General features: G+C 40.9%; 1 long non-coding RNA gene across 1 annotated transcript; it reads right to left on the bottom strand.

Annotated features, from left to right (window-relative positions):
• Positions 1-3065: 3065 nt before the first annotated feature.
• On the bottom strand, positions 3066-17507 carry LOC115940997 (uncharacterized). The gene is made up of 3 exons (XR_004075728.2): positions 13999-17507; positions 8040-8138; positions 3066-3138 (listed from the first exon to the last, which is right to left on the bottom strand). It is a non-coding gene; the product is annotated as an uncharacterized LOC115940997 (long non-coding RNA).
• Positions 17508-17823: the final 316 nt, after the last annotated feature.

Genomic DNA, 17823 nt, shown 5'->3' with positions numbered 1-17823 from the left:
CGAACATAATAAAAAAGGTGCAGTTTCCTTTAAAGAGTAAGCATACTTATTTATTTATTAATATGTTATGTTAATCACCATATATTACATCATTAGTTTTTGATGTAGTGTTCCATGATTCATTGTTTGCATATAATACCCAGTGCTCCAAAGCATACTTATTTAAATAATATTGGGACTCACAAATAGGTAAGCAAGAATTTTTAAGAGAAAAACACTTCTGTTATCATGTGATAGCCCATTACAAATCCTTTGCAGTGAAAGTTTTTGAGACAGATTAACTGGAAGGCACAAGTAGTTCAATGGAAAGTCTTAACACATTTGTTCTGAGTTATTTTAGCATGTGATGGATAAATTTGGTGAAAAATGTGTTCTTTGGGGATTTTCCTGAGGATCAAAAAACAAACATAAAGGCTGGCTTTTAAATATTAAGTCTCTGCAACTCAGTGGCTCAATGGCTCATTGTTTTCTAATTGGCTAATTGGCAGGAGGGGAGAGGGGTTGGTATTGGGGAGGGTGGCATGTTCTTGAGACTGTATGCACAACAAGGGGACCATTGAAAATTTGGAGTTTGGGTTTGTTTTGCTTTACCTGCTGTTATTTTAATAAATTAGGCAAGGTGCTTATTAAAGGATTGCCCAGTGAAGTAGTTGAAATATCATTTTTACAAATATCATCTAACATTTTCTTGGAAATGGGTCTGGGTTTAATTCAATAATCTTTTAAATGACAAATATGCACATGGTTATAAAAATTAAAATATTCTTTTATTTCCTATTGATTTACTTAAGAGAAAATTTAGAAACCTTCCTATGTTGGATTGAAATTCTTTAATTACTTAAATATTTATAATTTGATAATTATAATGCAAACTTAATTGAAAGGTCAATTCAAAATGAACTCACAACGTAAACATTTGGTCAGTTTAATTAAACAGTATTGAGTTTAACAACTTTGTAACAATAATGAACAAACATAAATTGAGGAAGAGCAGTGAAAGTCTCAGAAGGCTGAGAATGATGAATAAGTAGGGAGGATGATACCAGTCACACTGGCCCTTGTTTCATTGTCCTGAAGTTGTAGAGAATTAATGAAATATTTGAGTAGCAAAGATAAGAGACAAAGATGCTTTATGGAATACTGGTGATGAAAGTCTTCTTGTGAAAGGGCAGCCGCTCAACTTGGTTGACGCCTATTAAAGACCAAATTAGCCTATTTTTAAAACACAGAAGCCCAGCAGAGCCGTTCCTTCCCTAGGCTCATATTCTCCTTTGTCTAGTGGGATGTATGTTGTGAATGTAAATGAACTTTTCAGACTCAGTTATGAAGTGACTCGTGGAGCATCAGCAAGCATTTCTGTCCTCTCTGTCAGCTGGATTTCCTTGGGGGACTGTGTCTGCCTCATCCCCTGCCCTGCCCTTATCCAGTCTCCCCTGCGATTAGAGGTCTCTGGGGACAGGGAGTGTTTTCCCCCCTGCAGCTTGCACCCTGCCTATTCTTAGCTAAGGTTTCTGCTTTAAACCCTTCTCTGTTTCCGCACCCTGGTCATGCGTGGAGCTACAACTTTAGGACCCCCACTTCTATCTTTCTTGAAAAAGACCAAAAGCAGGTGCAGCTCCACTGCCCATCCCACATTTCTCCCCCTGGCACTGCTCAGATCTTGTCATCAGAGGCAACCCTCCACATAAGAGGTACCATTAGATCATATCAGCCCCAGGAGAGAAAAATCGGTCAGCACTGGAGGAATGGATGGTAAAATTCTCAAAGGCACAGAACTTGTCTTATTCATCTTCACATTTCCAGAGCTACCAACAATGCCCAGCAGTCACTTCAATAATTTTGGTTGCACTGAACTTGGACTCCTTTTCTTCCCCCTCCCAACCTCACCTTCAGGATCAGTGGCCTCATTGTGGATTTCTTATGAAATTACCAAAAAACATTTTATTTATAATGCCCAGCATGTGATTTGTTCCAGATTAACAAAATTTCCAAAATTCAGATGCCTTAACTAAAAAAAAAATTTTAAGAGATGAGCTATGATATATAAATTTGGGATATAAAGCATGATAATAAAGAAATGAGTTTTAAAACTGTATTAGTAAAAAACTGGTGATTACTAAAATGTCCTTCAATAGTTGAATGGATAGGGGTGCCTGGGTGACTCAGTCAGTTAAGCATCCATCTGCAGGGCATATTTGGCAATGTCTGGAGACATATTTTGGGTTATCACACTGGGGATGTGCGTTGCTACTGGCAGGTAGTGGGTAGAGGCCAAGGATGTTGCTCAACATCCTAAAATGTACAGGGTAGCCCCCACAGCAAAGAATTGTTCAGCCCAAAACATCAATAGTGCTGGGGTTGAGAAGCCCTATCTTAGAGGAGTAGCGGCTGAAAGCATGCACAGGAAAGCTTCTGGAGTCTGGTAATATTCTGTTTCTTAACCATCTGAGCCACCCAGGTGCCTCAAGGTAATATTCTGTTTCTTATCTGTTTGCTGATTACACAAATGTGCTGAATGGGAAAATTCATCAAGCTATACACATTTGGTATGTGTACTTCTCTATATGTACACTATCTTCAAACAAAATGTTAAAAAGCCACCTATGTTTTCAGTTAATGCCAAAACCCACATAATTGTTTTTTTAATTTAATTTAATTTAATTATGTTATGTTAGTCACTATACAATACATTATTAGTTTTTAATTGAAAGGCTTTTGTATCTAAGAAAAAAAAATAAAATCATGCTATGAAACATAGAAAAAAAAGCCACCTATGCTTTGGAAAACTTTGTTTAATAAAAATATATCCTAAGACTCAATTAAAGAATATATTAAGTAGCTATCAGCTTACATTAACCAAAATCATCTAGACTTTGTAGAAAACAGGAAAAAAAGTAACATGTTATAGAAAACCCTAAATGTTTAATGGTAAGACAATTTAAATCTTTCACTCATCAAAATCTTGCAGTGAATATCAGGATTTAGGATGCACTTTAAAATGGCAATGACAACTTCATAAAAAAAGACCCATGCACTAATAAAAAATGCATGAATATTTTATTTACCAGAAAATCTTGCTTGATCTATAGATAGGAATCCGGCCAAGCCACTTAGAATCAGAATTTGTTGTGTCAGCATCTGCAGAAACCAAAGCAGAAAATCGCTACTTTAAAATGCCTCAGTGCTTTGCATAGTCTCTTGTTGGGGCCTCTTTTCAGTCTGCACATCCACAGCATCCCTTGCTCTGGGATTGTTGGTTCACAAACCCTGCATGCACGGAGGCCAGGCAGAGATTGAAGAACGGGGTAGGCCACTCCAGATTGGCAGGTGGCAGGTTTAACAAGCAAGGGAACTTACTTACCAGGCTTGTCTTGGGTAGCCATGAGACTAGTAGACCCATACCCACTGCTGAAATCTTAAAATTTTATATAGCAGCATGTATGAGGTTCAGTCATGTATAGAGACCTTCCAGAGGGTCTCAACACCACCTCACTATTTTGTCTGTGTCCTTGAAAATGGCTCCAGTTGTGGGAAAGGTAGGCAGAAGGTACATTCCAAGGACGGGGAGGGGGTGAAGAGCCTCCAATTGCCCACTTGTAGCTTGTGGATCAACCAGCGATCACATCCTCTCGATGACCTTCCCCAACAGGGATGAGGTCCCTTTGGCCCATGAAATTTACAAGATTTTCACTGCATGCATTGTTTTTAACAGAGTATTCTGAATGGAAAAGTCTATCGTGCTCATCCTGTCCATGCCTCCCATTTGTATGTTGGGTTTGCTGAAGGCATGTAACTTGTTTTTTTAGTTCACAGGCCTCCAACCAAGCCTCATGTGGAAGGATGTAGGTCCCAAAATCATGGACTCCAGTACAGATGGAAAAAGGTCTTGGGAGGAGGTAAGTGTATTTTGCATATAGAAGAAATGTGAATAATTTTGGCCAGAAGATGGGCTATGAAAGATTACCTACAAAAATGGCCATAGTTACTTTCTTCCCTCTATCTACACTCCATGCACTGTGACTTTGCAGTTCTTACTTATGGAGAGGGAGTCCATTTCACCACTGCTTTAAATCTGGACTGGACTCAAGGCTTGTTTTGATTAATAGAGTATAGGGAAAGTGAGGCCATCCCAGTTTGGAGCCTAATGCTCATGAGGTCTTGCACACTTCTGCTCACTTAGAGCCATGTCTGTGCCATGTGAGTAAGCCTAGGCTGGTCCTCTAGATAATTAGAGACTACATGGAATAGAGGAAAACCATCCCAGGTGAGACCATCCTAGATCAGCTGGGCCCAGCTAATCTAGGGGATGCTCACAGATACATGAGTTAAGTCTAGCCAAGACCAGAAAATTAACTGAGCTGAGCCCAGTTCATATTGGCAACCCACAAAATCATGAACCAAATAATTTAGAGTGATTTCTTATGCACCTTTGTTCTCATAAAGATGACTATAAGCAGCTCTGGCATTTATTCTATTCATGTCAAGTCCAGTTATATTATTAATAGACCCTCTTTCTCAATAGTAAGTCCCTGAATGGAGTATCATTGACCTAGCTCAAGTAATCTAGCAAAGTGGCCAGGGAGTTGGATGCTTGGTGGCCATACCTAGGTCCTTCTCAGAAACTGGGGTGATGGGATAGACTGTGGAAGAGTGATGATCCCCAAAAGACAAAAATCAGAGCTGTCCAATGCACAGGATGCACTGTATCTCATTGTCTCTAATGTTAGAATTCAGCTGCTATGCTGTTCCCAACTGGTTGGTTATTCATTACTCTGTAGATTCTGTCATTACCACAGTCACCAGAGCAATTCATTCATTAGTTTTTCTATTTGCATGATTCGAAACATGGAAGATCACTAGGGGAAAAAAGTCATTTCAAAACAAGTTTCGTATTTTGGATGCTTTAGTGTTGGGATTTCTGGATAACTTATTTTCTACCATATTTTATCCTTGAAGCATACCAGAGCTCTTTTCTCCTGAAAGTGAAGGAAGTTGTTGGCCAGTTTTACACTGTCATGTGTTATGGAATGACACATATCATAGCAAATACTCCCATTTTTATGCAAAGTAGGAAAAAAAAGGAAAGTAGAATTAGAAGAAAAAATGAAGAAAGATGTTAATGCTTGAATAATAAGTATAGAGAATTGACAGATAATGGACAAAAGAGTACTATTTCCTTTAATCTTACTTAATAAGCTTTGTCTTCTAGCTTTTTGATTTTCTCTGACTCACTGTAGATGTGCTTGACTTGAATTTATTTACCCTCAAAAATAATGAAGACTAAGAGGTGGACATGGTGTATGAGTGGGAAAGCCAGTGGAAAGAATTGACAGGGCTTAATAACCCTCCAGGAGATGAAGAATGTGTGGCTCCTTCTGTTGAAACACCAGTTTTGTGATGGGTAATTCACCAAATCATCCTGGTGAGTAAATCACTCAGGAATCAAGAAATGAATTATAATACATCCATAGGATGGAATAATCTGCAGCTGTCGAATAGTGACAGGGTGAGTGTACACAACATTTTGCCAAGTGAAAAATATATCTAGCAGTGTATTATATCATCATTTTCATAATATATGTATTATAAATATAACAAAATATTACCAGCGGGGTCTCCAAAGACAGATTATTTGAGCGCATATTCCCTTTAATGTTTCTTTATGTTTTATAGGCTCCCACTGTTAGAATGTATTACTTTTATAATTATAAAATATAAAAATAAAAATGTAAAGTGCATCAATTAACCTATTGATAGTCATGCTGATAAAATATTTGCAACCAGAAAAAACTGATTGCCTAGCTCCTCAAGACATGTCCCTCTTGTATGAATTTTGAAATCTGTATTGTAGTTTGATGAGGATATTCTTTTGAGGGATGCCAGGTCTAGGCTAAACTAAATAATTCTGATATCTACAGAGTACACACTCTATGTCAGATCCTGTTCTAAGTATTTTATAAGCTTTCACTCATGGGCTACTCACAATATCCTATGAGGTATTTACTACTGTTATCATTTTACACATGAGACAATTGAAGCATGGAGATTTTAAGTTAAGATATGGTGGAGTCAGACTCCTGGGTTCTTGCTCTTGACAACTATTCTACAGTTCTCTCCTGTCTTGTGAGGCAGCCCATTCCAGGTATCACTCATCTGAAAAGGAAAGACTTCTTAGAGAAGAAAGAACTGCGAACACAGAGCTGAAGTAACCACAAGGTCTTAACTTTTTTCTCTTTGTCTATTCATGGAGGAACTCACCTTGAGTTTTCAGGACAGCATCTACCATATAGAAGCTGAAGGGAGATGTGGGAAAGAAGAGACTCCAGCACAACCTTTGCTTTAACAGGGGTCCCCTTTTTAAGGGCTAGAATACAATTCAGGTAAACAAACTGATATCTCAGGATATGCTACCCATAAGATATTGGTTGTGTACTAACATAAAATATTCTGTACTTTCATAAGCTTGGGAATCACTGCATTAGGAAAAGTTAGAGTTCTGTTGCATGACTTCTCAGAGCCTTTGTTATGCTCATGTACATTTTAGTATCTATGAGGTAGATATAGTGTGCACCATTCCCCGTTTTTGTTGAACCACAAACATCTTTTCATGAAGCATCTTCTATTAGCCCCCCAAATTAGTGTTCTGTGGAACAAAATTGGAGAAACACTAGTCTCAAATAATGGTACTCTTGATATTATTTCCATTTTCCCTTAGTTTTAAGTGATTTTTAAAAAATATCTAAACCTTATCTCAAGTGTCCTCTGGAGACATAAGAAAAGGATTTATATCCCTGTTTGGATATGTTTCTTAGAAGAAGAGTAGTGATCTACTGAGGTCAACATGGTGGAAGTAGTCATGAGCTCCTAGGGGAAATAAATCTTGGTGGTGGAATAGGAACAGTGTTTAAAAGTTCACCCAGTCCACCATGAGCTCTCTCCCCATGTACAGTAAACTTTGGGAGGTTTATTGTTAATGAAGCAGTGTTTCCTTCTAGTAATGTTAATGGAGCTTGGTCTGTTGAATTTTAGAACTTCCTATATGATACACACGGTTACCAGATAAGCATATGGAAGAGCTCATCATCAATGACTTGACTCAAAAGACAAGATGGCCATGGCGTGGGAATGATGCTACATTCTCATTTTTCATATGATGAAGAAATGAGATACTTTATATAACTCAACAGTCAGTGCAGAAAGCCCTTTCCAGAATTTGGCTCCTGCACATGCTCATCTTCGAAAATACTGTAGAGTATATATTAGGTTGAGTTGTAAGGTCATAAATGGAAAGAAGTTTAACATTCCTGCTAGGAAGAGACTGCCAGGTAAATTACTAGAAGCATTACTGTGCTTGCTAACATAACCAGCTGATAAATATTCCAAAACATTTTTGTGAATGCCTAAGAATTGCAATTATGCCTTATTTTCAAAATGGTGGACAGGGAACAAGAATAATGAAGGAAACCCATAGAAAATCACTAAGATAAACTGTTAGATCACCTTTGACTTACAGTCCGTTTCAGTTAGTAAGACATTCTAAATTATCCAGCCAAACAGCTAACCTGCTTCCTGAATGAGCCCAGCAAGATCAGCCAGCCCAGTCCCAAAGACCCACCTAGACAACCCATAGAACGATGACCTAGTAAGTGCTTATTATTTTAAGTTGCAAAGTTTTGAGGTGGTTTGTTACACAGCAAAACCTAACTGATGCGGTGTTCTTGGCATGGTGAGGATCTGGAGTCTTTCCCTTGATGACCTGACCCCACTTTGCCTCTTAATGTCTTGACAGAACCTCTGAATTTCAGCCAAATCCCCCATCAGGTCCCTGGCCTTGGCAAACCACCTCATATTCCCTGTGTGGGAATGATATGAGGTACTGCCTACCCCCTCCCAACACTGATCCCTGCAGGCTTGCCGGCCCTCAACAATCAGTACCTTCTACATTCCTTCACAGGGAGTATGGAGGCATTTGTGGATTTCTTCTATGCTATGTAACAGTCAAGGGGCTCTTGGGGTTCCATCTCCTACTTCTTTCTCACCTTAAATCTGACATGGTTCCACTCCTATTTGGCAGCAGCTGCTCTGTGTTGCCAGATGGCAGCCATGTGGTGCTGTCTCCTTCCAGAGTTCCTAATGAGCTGTGGAAATAAATGAAGACCATGAATATAAGAAAGCCACCATTGCTTGTGTTTGGTAGACTCAAAAGCAGGCAGGAGAGTAGGAAAACTTTATAACAAAAGAAAAAAGGAAGGTGTTAGGTATGATCTGATTGGACGTTGTTGGTATAGGAACTCTGGATCAGTAACTAGAGGTGGGGCATCTTATGGGATTAGTTTGGCAAGCATATTTGGCTTTCTCCATTTGATCCTGACTTGGAAGCTGAGGCAAAAAAATTAAAAAGTTGGCAATTATTAACAATTGCTAATTGTTCTGGGCCAATTGCTACAGTTCACTTTCTGAACTGGTTGCTGTAGAGGTTGTGAGTCAGCATTCTATTGTCATATATAGGCTGGCCATTTTCCTTTGTGTATTCAGTCCCTCAGTCTCACTTTTGGTCATTCTCTCACTCTTGCAAGTGGCAGGTTGACCAATTCAGAGAAGGCTACAGATCCATATCTTCACTGTGGGGATGGTTCAGTTGTCTCCATGGTCAACTGTGTTGCAAGATCATCTTGAGCTTTTTGTTGTCACATTTTCACAGTGATTATCTGTCAAAAGAGCAGCTATGTAGTAAGATTTACAGTTCTGGATAGAATGCCAGAGACCAAATCATGACCACTGACAAAAACAAGAATAATTAATAGTACCTATAAGACACAAGAACTAGGAACCCCAATTGCCCAACCCAGGCCAAGTAAACAAATTTCATGGGCCATGAAGATCAACCTTAAAAAACCAAGTAGTTTTTTTCCTTAAGTCAGTGTGTTGCCTGTTATATTTTGCCTGTTTCATTAATCTAAGTACAGCAAGAAGTATTAGCAATGGCACAAAAACCACCATGAATAGCCAGCAAAAAATCTAGAGCAATACAATTGTCCATCATTACCTGTGCCAATGAGTAAAGATTGGTCTGATCTTCCACCACCCTTGTTTGGGGACTTGTATCTCAGATGGAATTTGCCAAGTGTGTGATTTCTAGAATTAGGGTCTCAGTATACAGTAAGTCTTGGCATACTATTGGTAAAGTGCATGAAATTATTAGGAGTCTGAGGCAAACAAGACCAGGCATTCTGGCTGCAAAAAAAGTAGTATCCGGTAGGGGGCATATGGAGACACAGGAGAAAAGGAGTTGCTTATGGTGGAAGATCAGAAGAAAGGTCTTCGATTAGCCCAGTTACAGTTTGATCTCTATTAACCTCTTCCAGGTGGCAAGTAATTGGCCCATCACCCCCATGAAGGTTGTTGAATTCAAATGTTTTGCAATAATTGGTTTTCTGTGACAGAAGGGCACTACCATATTCATGTGTTGATTTATTTAAGACCATTTGTTTATTTAGATGCAAATGCCATCAACTGCCATTCCTTATGATCTTGCTTATTAAGACTGAAATTCTCTAGAGGTTTTTATCATGATGATCTGGTGATGGATGGCATATACCGCAATTGGTAAGACTCAGGGCAGTGGCTACTGTTTGGGATAATCTAAGAATGGCATTAGAATAGGTATGTTCTGAGCTAACAGTTATAATAAAGAGGAAGGAAAAGAGGAAAAGTGCCATTATGGGTGGACAATAACCAAAGGTCTGTAGAAAATGAGAATGGTTATGAGCAAGCAGATGAATAACAAAATAGGAATTAGCCAGTAGTCTAGTCCCATGTCTTAGGCAGTGACTATCTACTATCCTAAGTCATCTGCGTATTCCACAGACCCGGCTCAGCTACTTACTTTCAAAAGTCAGCTGCTACTAGTGGATCTCTGAGAACTTGAAATTTGAGGTCCCTTATAGGAGTAGCCTGCCAACCATGTGGAATTCCGAATTGCTTCTTTAATTGTGAAACATGACTCCCTGGAGTTTCACTACTGTATTTGTTGCTAACAAATGATACATGATAAGGTCCATTCCAGTGAAGTTCAAGAGTAGTTTTTTCTCTGACATCTCTTCTAATAGATGAAATTTTCTGTTTTAAGAACATCAGGAGGCTGAGGCTGTTTAGGAAGATGTTGTGGGAAGGCAGCCTTAACCTGGTGATGATGGGGTTGAGTACATGAGTCTCTTGCAATATTTTGCCAACTCTGCAAGAAGCAGGGCAGAATATCAGAGGTGAAATTCCTAAATGTGTGGGTCTTGCAGTTACCAGATGTTAAGGGGATAACTGTTGTGTCCCTAAGGGAGTGGACTGTATGGCCATAATCTCCTACAGTTTCATCTTTTCTTTGTGTGCACGATTGAATTATGGTCTAATAAAATTTTGTTGGAAATGTTTTGGGTATGGCTTTTAGTAGACTTTGCCCTAACTTTGGGGCCCTTCTCAACCCTCAGGTTTATTATAAAAGAGGGACTCTGCAGATCCCTTTCTGTGTTCGTCCAATCAGTTTTTGCCACCCAGGATTTAGCATCTGAGGTTTTGACCAACATGTGTACGAGTTGATATAGTTCAGGTAACCCTGGGACATATGCACCTAAAAGAAGGCTATATTCTATGAATAGCAGCTGGCCTTCTCTGGGTTAGGGAAATTCTGAATTATAACTGTGAATTCAGTTCAGATCCAAGGCACACTTGACTCATGGGAGGGATGGATTTTTAGAAGCAACCAGAATTTGGGATTCTTAGGAAAGTCAGTAGGAAAAGATAGGGATCTAGACAAGGGAAAGAAGAGAGAGAAATTATCAGAAGTGTGGAAGGAGAGAGATCAGAAGGATAAGAAGAATGAAGGAGAGCTAGATTTAAAGAGGTAACAGGAGGACACAGAGGGAGAATTTACTCAGGAAATGAGTCTAGTTTGTCATTGCTTAAGATTGTCAGGTTGCTCATTAGCTTTGGCTGAAGAGTATTCTAGTGAAGGAATTTTTTCAATCAGAATTTCGTTTGGAGGCCTCTGCATATCAATACAAATGCTGCCTATTAAATCTGAGAAATTTTAGATCCTTTCTTTTCCAAGGCATCTCTCAGACGAACAATTTTATTCAAACCAAATGTTCCCAGAGTGGTTACTGAAGCTCCAAATCATCACTGGTGAAGATGTGCCATTTAGAGCAACATATGAGAGAATTAGGATTATAAAAAGAGTTCAGGTAGAAAGGAGGAGTTTCTCCTGGAGGAGGAGGAGGAGAAAAGGTTTTAGACTGAGATGCTTCCTTGGGAGCAGGCAACTGTGAGTGAAAAGTGATGCTTGTGCATTTTGTATCTTGGACCCCCAACCTGATGGTTTGGCTGCCTCTGCACACAGACTTGACCATCAGCACCTCCAGGCAGGTGGAACCAAAGAGAACATTCACCAAAGAGAACATTCTCCTTGGATCAAAGCCAAGCTCTCAGAACAAAAAGAACAACAGCAAAAGGGGTGGAAGGAAAATCTCACCTAGTTTTGTCGGTAACTTGGCAAAATTTGTCAAAATGGGCTCTGGTTTGGTGAGAACCACAAACTCAGCTTATAGGGCCCTCTGCCTGTTTTCTATTCTGTGATTCTCCTTAATATGACAAACACTTTTAGATAGCACATCACAAAACAGAAGCACAAAAGAGAGCAAAATGGGTCCCCCCAAAATGACCTGATTACACCAAGGATGCCAAAACAATAGGAACAAAAAACAAAACCCAGGTACCAAACTGAGAATGTATAGCTGTGGAATTCCACACCCAGAGAGCAGAACTCAGAACCAGGGCTGATTCGCAAATGTTTGGTGAGAACTTGACAAGCCACTAGTGCGAGGCACAATGGGCCTCTATGGGCACCTTGCTTGGTAAAGGCTGGGATCTGTGGTGGTGGGCAATGCAGTCTGTCTCAATAAGACTGTTAGGAAAACTGTGGAAATAAATGAAGACCACCCAGATGAGAATAAACGGAAGCTTTTCGTTCAGCGCTTGTGTTTGGCAGAGACTCAAAGGCAGGCAGCAGAATAGGAAAGCTTTATAATGAAAAAGAGGGAAGACTTCAGGCAACCTCCCTGACTGCAGGTTGGGGGCATGAGGAACTTGGAAGCAGGCTAACTAGAAGCAGGGCATCCTATGTGACTGAGTTGGGAGCATATACATCTGGTTGACGCTAAGTTGGAAGCAGGGGCCAAAAAATAAGGAAGCTGGTAGCCATTGATCAAGTCCAGATCATTGAGGGCTGATAACTGCAGAGGGGTGGTTTGGCTTCCTGGCTGGTTGCTGGAGAGGTTGTGGGTCAGTCCTGTTGTCATCTATCGTCTGGCTGTTGTCCATTTGTACATTCAGTCTCTCAGGGGCTCAATCTGCTAGCCCCAAATGCTATGTCATCTCCATCTTCTTACCACCTTCCCACATTTCCCATTCTGGGTCCCCTGGGGACCAAGAAAGATTCAGTCCTGGATCCTTGGGAGAACCAAATAGTGTTGTTTACCTACTCACATTCATTCCAAATGATTCTCTTGCTCTTGTGGCAGAGAGTTCTCCTTCTCCTTCTTCTTCTCCTTTTTCCTCTCCCTCTTCTTCCTCTTCTTCTTCCTCCCCTTCCTCTTCCTCCTCTTCTTTTCTTCCTCCTTCTCTTCTTCTTCTCCTTTTTTCCATCTTCTTTACCCCTTATTCTCCTTTTCCTCCTCCTTCTCTTCCTCTTCCTTCTCTTTTCCCTTTCTATAGAGCAGAATCTTCTCTCATGTTATATTCCCTTTCTTTTCTACCTTAGATTTCTATATTCCAGGTAGGATCCATCTTTTTTGTCTCCTGGAACCATAAGCCTCTTGGCTCTGCCTTAAAGACAGTGAAGGTCCTAGTGGAGGGGGCAGAATTACTGAGCAGAGAAATAGCCTCAATGAACTGGTAACATCACTGCAGCCAGCACTAAGATTCTTCACTTCTGGAAGGAATTTTAAAATACATGAAAATTCAGGTCACCTGATTTAAAAAATATCAATGTGAATATTCAGCATGCATGAAAGCTTCTGAACATCTTTGAATTGTAAATGGTGGTGGAGGAGCATTTTCTCTGGCATCTTCATTCATTTAATAAATATCTTTCCAGCACTTCCTTTGTGCTAGGCTCTGTCCAAGGAACTTGGAGATATCTGTGAGCAAAACAAAAATCTCTGCCCTGGTGCAGCTTATATCCTAGTAGGGAAGACAAACAATAAGTATCAAACAGAATAAGAAAGTTAAGATTGTGTTAAAAGGTGACAAATGCTGTGGAATAAAGAAAATGCATAGCAGGGTAGGGAGGGTCAGGCATTGAGGGAAAGAGGACAGATTCATCTGTCTGCTTCTCTTTGGGGATGCCTAACTGCCATTTCAATGGAACTTTATTGTTAAGCCTCAGTGAATAAGATCATGACAATTAAACCATCCCTAAGGCTTTGAGGACTGTTATGAAGGGGATGCACACTCACACACAAGGCACTGGCTAAGTTTCCGGGCATTACTGCTAATTTTATTAACCTTCAGCACAACTGTAGGCTGAGTCAGCTGCCTCAGACGTCAATTGGTTCAGGATTCAGAGAAGCATAGTATCTGATTTGGCTACAGAGGTTATTAACTAAGCCTGGATTTTATTGTAGGGATCTAATTTATAATAAGAAAAATTGTAAGAGGAGACAGTCACAAATAAAGACTGTCATTCAGTAATCATCTACTCCTGTAAAATAGTATTTTTTTTTTTTTATCAGTATCTCTTAGCAGCACCAGGATCCCTTATTGGATATTGTAATCAGTGAATGACAAGATTCTATAATTACTTCTACACTGTCCATCCAAGATAGAATCAACTTTACTAAAGAAAGCAATAAAGCTTTTTAGAAGCCATTATTTAGTAGGGTGTGAATAGCTGTATAATAAAATATTAATTGTTCTAAAAAATACCTTGGAGAAAAACACTGTACTTACCAGAAACAATGAATTCTTTTCTATGCGTTTCTATTTTTAGTTCTGTTTAGTCCAGTATGATCTATTTCATCAATATAAGATAACATGTATGGTCACATGTCTTTTGTTTTTCCAGGTAATCCACTGCTGAAGAGCAGAATGTCCAGGATTTCCATTTTGAAGCCTCCTACTTCCCCTTGACTTGTCCAAAACCATGACTGTTCACTTAGTCCAGTGAGCTCCATCCCATTTCTTCGTACAGCAAGCAGACTGGATGTGTGTCATGGTCCTCTGCTCTTTTGCTATCTTGTGCTGCGTGGAGCTGTTGAGGACTGGTCCTTTGTGGCTCAGTTTGTAAAAGATTTGTGTGAATGCAAGTTTTCATTTCTCCAGGACAAATAATTAAGGTGAAATTTATGGGTTGTGTGGTAGGTTCAATTTTAGTTTTAAAAGAAATAGCCACATTGTTTTCCTGAGTGGTTGCACCATTTTACATTCCCACCAGCAATCCATACATATCACAATTTCTCTGTCTCCTCATCAGGATTTGGTGTCATCACAATTTTTTATCTTAACCCATTCTAATAGTATGTAGTGATATCTCATTATAGTTTTAATTTACATTTCCCTTGGCTAATGATGTTGAGCACCTTTTCATGTGCTTATTTGTCAGTTGTATACACTCTTTGGTGAAATATCTCTTCATATCATTTGCTCATTTTCTAATTAGACTGGGAGTTTTTACTATTGAATATTGAGAGTTCTTTATATATTCCAGATATAAGTCCTTTGTCAGATATGTTATTTGAAAATATTTTTCCCAGTGTACCATTGTCTTTTCATCCTCTTAATAGGGTCTTTTACAGAACAAATGGGTTTAAAAAATTTTTTTGATGAGGTCCAATTTAACAAATTTTCTTTTCACCCACTTACTTTTCATTTAACAAATAATCGTTGGATATCTACAATTTATCAAAATAATGTTCGAGGTGCCCATAGGAATCAAAGATGTGACATAGTTCCAACTTCAAGGCGTTTCCAGTCTAATTAGGGAGACTGGAGATACACCCAAATAACTGATACTACATAACAAACACTAAGTTGAAATGGGAGAGGTAGAGATACATTTTTCTGGAAAATCAGATATCATGTTTTGGCTGATAGGGAAGTAATGGGTGAAGGTTTCATCACTTCTATGCCAGCACATGCCACAAAATGGTATAGAAACTTCCTTTATAAACTCATTTTTTTCCAGACTAAAATGATCATTTTTAGATAGCTAACATGCTAAATCTCATTATGTGCCAAGCAATTTCACAAACATTGTATCAATTAATAACAATCTTGCAGGGCAGTGGAGAGGATTATGCCACATTTTATATTTAGGGAATCTAGGATTCAGCAAAGTTAAGTAACTTGTCCAAGGTCACAAAGACAGGAAGCAGTAAGGTCATACTGGCACCCCAGTCTTTTGATTAATGCTCTTTTAATTCTACCCAGAATCCTCCTGAGACATGTCCTTTTCTTGCCAGGATAAACTCATCAATCTTCTGGCTAAGAAATGGACTGTCTGATTCATGTTTTAAAAGAAGATGAGATACATATGCTTGGTGCACAAAAGTCAATGAGCTCTTCTTGATAAAGGGAGAATCCATTAAAACTTTCACAGTGGTCAAGATCATGCAGAAAAGGGAAAAACAAACACTGCCTGTGAGTCATGAGAAGCAAAAGAAGAGATGGATATTCAGTAAAATTTTGCTGAATGACAGCTCAGGATGGAGTAATCGAGGGGGTAGCACATTAGGTCATCTTGCAGGCTCATTGTTACCCAACTCATCTTCAAATGCCAAACCTTTCATGGGGAATGTTAAAAAAAAAATCAGTAATAGCTCAGGTGAAGAATCAAGTTGTGTCTGTTTCTGACCTACAAGATGACAAATAGGGAACTGGGGCTCTTTCTTGTTCATAACATCTCAGGATTTCCATCTGTATTTTCTTCCTGTCTTATTTGTAACATTGCCCAACTCAACAAACTCTTCTGTATGTATTTGTTTTTCTTTTGAAATGTTTATCACTTACATAAGATGTTAAAGATCTTGATTCTGAAAGAGTCTGTAAAGAGGCAAATTTATATGTTAGGTCAGTTTTGCAAACACCAGCCTGATATCAAATAACCTTCGAAGCCCCTATTCTTGTCCTAATGCTGCCACTACTGGGCCCCATGTGGAGAGTAATCCCTTCACATTCTACATTTAACCCTTTACTCTGCTGGCCTGTGCCTGAAGTTAGACCTACCGTTTTGTATAACAAAAGGTAAAAATAAGAACATTGGACAAATACATTTGGTTGATTAGATTTTCTCTGGGGTAAACAGGACATGACGGCAATGGTGCCCCCAGGGAGAGGAACTGAGAGGCTGGGAGCAAGGACGGAAGGGAGTCTTGTTAACTGTGTATCCATCCACACTTTTGGAATTCTGTACCATGCCAACGCTAATCAAGCAGGTAAATAAAATTGAATCTAAACAAAATAGGAACAAAACACAAACGTTCTTCCACTTTAGCCAGTTAGTGGATAATAAAATCCCTTTAAAAGAGGAAACTCGATCTTCAGAGAAATCAACTCTTCTATCTTCCAAGTTCCCTTCTTAAAGGTTATTGTTTTTGTTTTTTGCTGGGGCGGGCAGATCAGCAAAGGAGCCATCCATTTCTACTGAGCAAATTCACACGGAGAGAACACTCTTAATCCACTGTCCTGAGAAAGGCTTCCAGGGTTTTAGGAATCACCAATGTAGCTCCACAAACGCGTTATTTCGATCGAGTGACTTCCCTGTTGCGGCTAAAACTGACAATGTATTTTCACAGCCCAGTTGTTGGGGCTGAGGCAGTCCGTCTTAGGGAGATTCCGGGCCCTGCGCCTGATAGATGCAAACGCTCTATGAAGCCCTGGCCTGGACGGGAACCTTTCAACTCCCAGGCGTTCTTCCAGGACCTGGACCTCCTGGCAGGGGCCCGAACGCGTCCCTCACTCGCGGCAATCTTCGGGCGTCCTTCTGGCAGCGCGGGCTCAGTAACCCGCCGGTGCGGCAGCGATGGGGGCTTCGGAGGTTTGGGCGCGTAGTAGCCTGGGACAGACCCCGAGCCCAGCGCGAAGCCAGTCAGTGTCTGTTGAACGACTGAGCGTCGCTAGCACAGTCAATTCCTGACAGAATGAAAGGAATCCAGATCAGGGCATGGGTCACCACGGTGACTTTTAAATACCCAGGGACTGTGAAGTAAGGTAGAGCTGGCTTTGGAGAAGCGCCACGCCGGCTTCGGTGAGGCTCGGGAGGGAGGGCGCCCACACTCCGGAGCGCAAGCGGCCGCGCTGGTAGAGCCAGGAGACCCCGGAATCGGGTGACGCGTCACTCCGCGGTCAGGGAGGGTCCGGGCCCCCGGGGCTCAGGGGCAGGGGACAGGAAAAACCTCACTTCAAAGATAGGAGTGACCTGAGGTCTTGCTTGAGGGCTCCCGGGCCGCGGCCCCAGCACTGCACTGCGCGGCTGGGAAGAGCCCAGGAAGGGGCGCGAGTCCCCGCCCCGGGCGCGCGCAGCCCCAGCCCCGCCTCCTCCCGATGTGCCCCGCCCCTCCCGGCGCGTGCCGCCCGCGCGCCGGGGGAGCTTCCGAGGAACCGGCCTGGCGGGCACCTCCTGCCCCGGCGCAGGCGCGAGCGCGCACCGCCTCCCGGGCCGGGCGCCCCGCTGGCGCCCCCGCCCCGGGCACCTCTGATTGGCCGTCGGCCTGGCCAGCAGGTGTCGGCGGCGGCTGCGGCCAGGCTGGCCCCAGCTGCCTGCGGCGCGGGCGCCTC

Source organism: Leptonychotes weddellii, chromosome 1 (genome assembly GCF_054177405.1).
Source record: "Leptonychotes weddellii isolate Sample4059 chromosome 1, ASM5417740v2, whole genome shotgun sequence".
In the NCBI taxonomy this organism is placed as follows: Eukaryota; Metazoa; Chordata; class Mammalia; order Carnivora; family Phocidae; genus Leptonychotes; species Leptonychotes weddellii.
The sequence above is the reverse complement of the archived record's forward strand: the minus strand, read 5'-3'. Positions and strand labels throughout refer to the sequence as shown.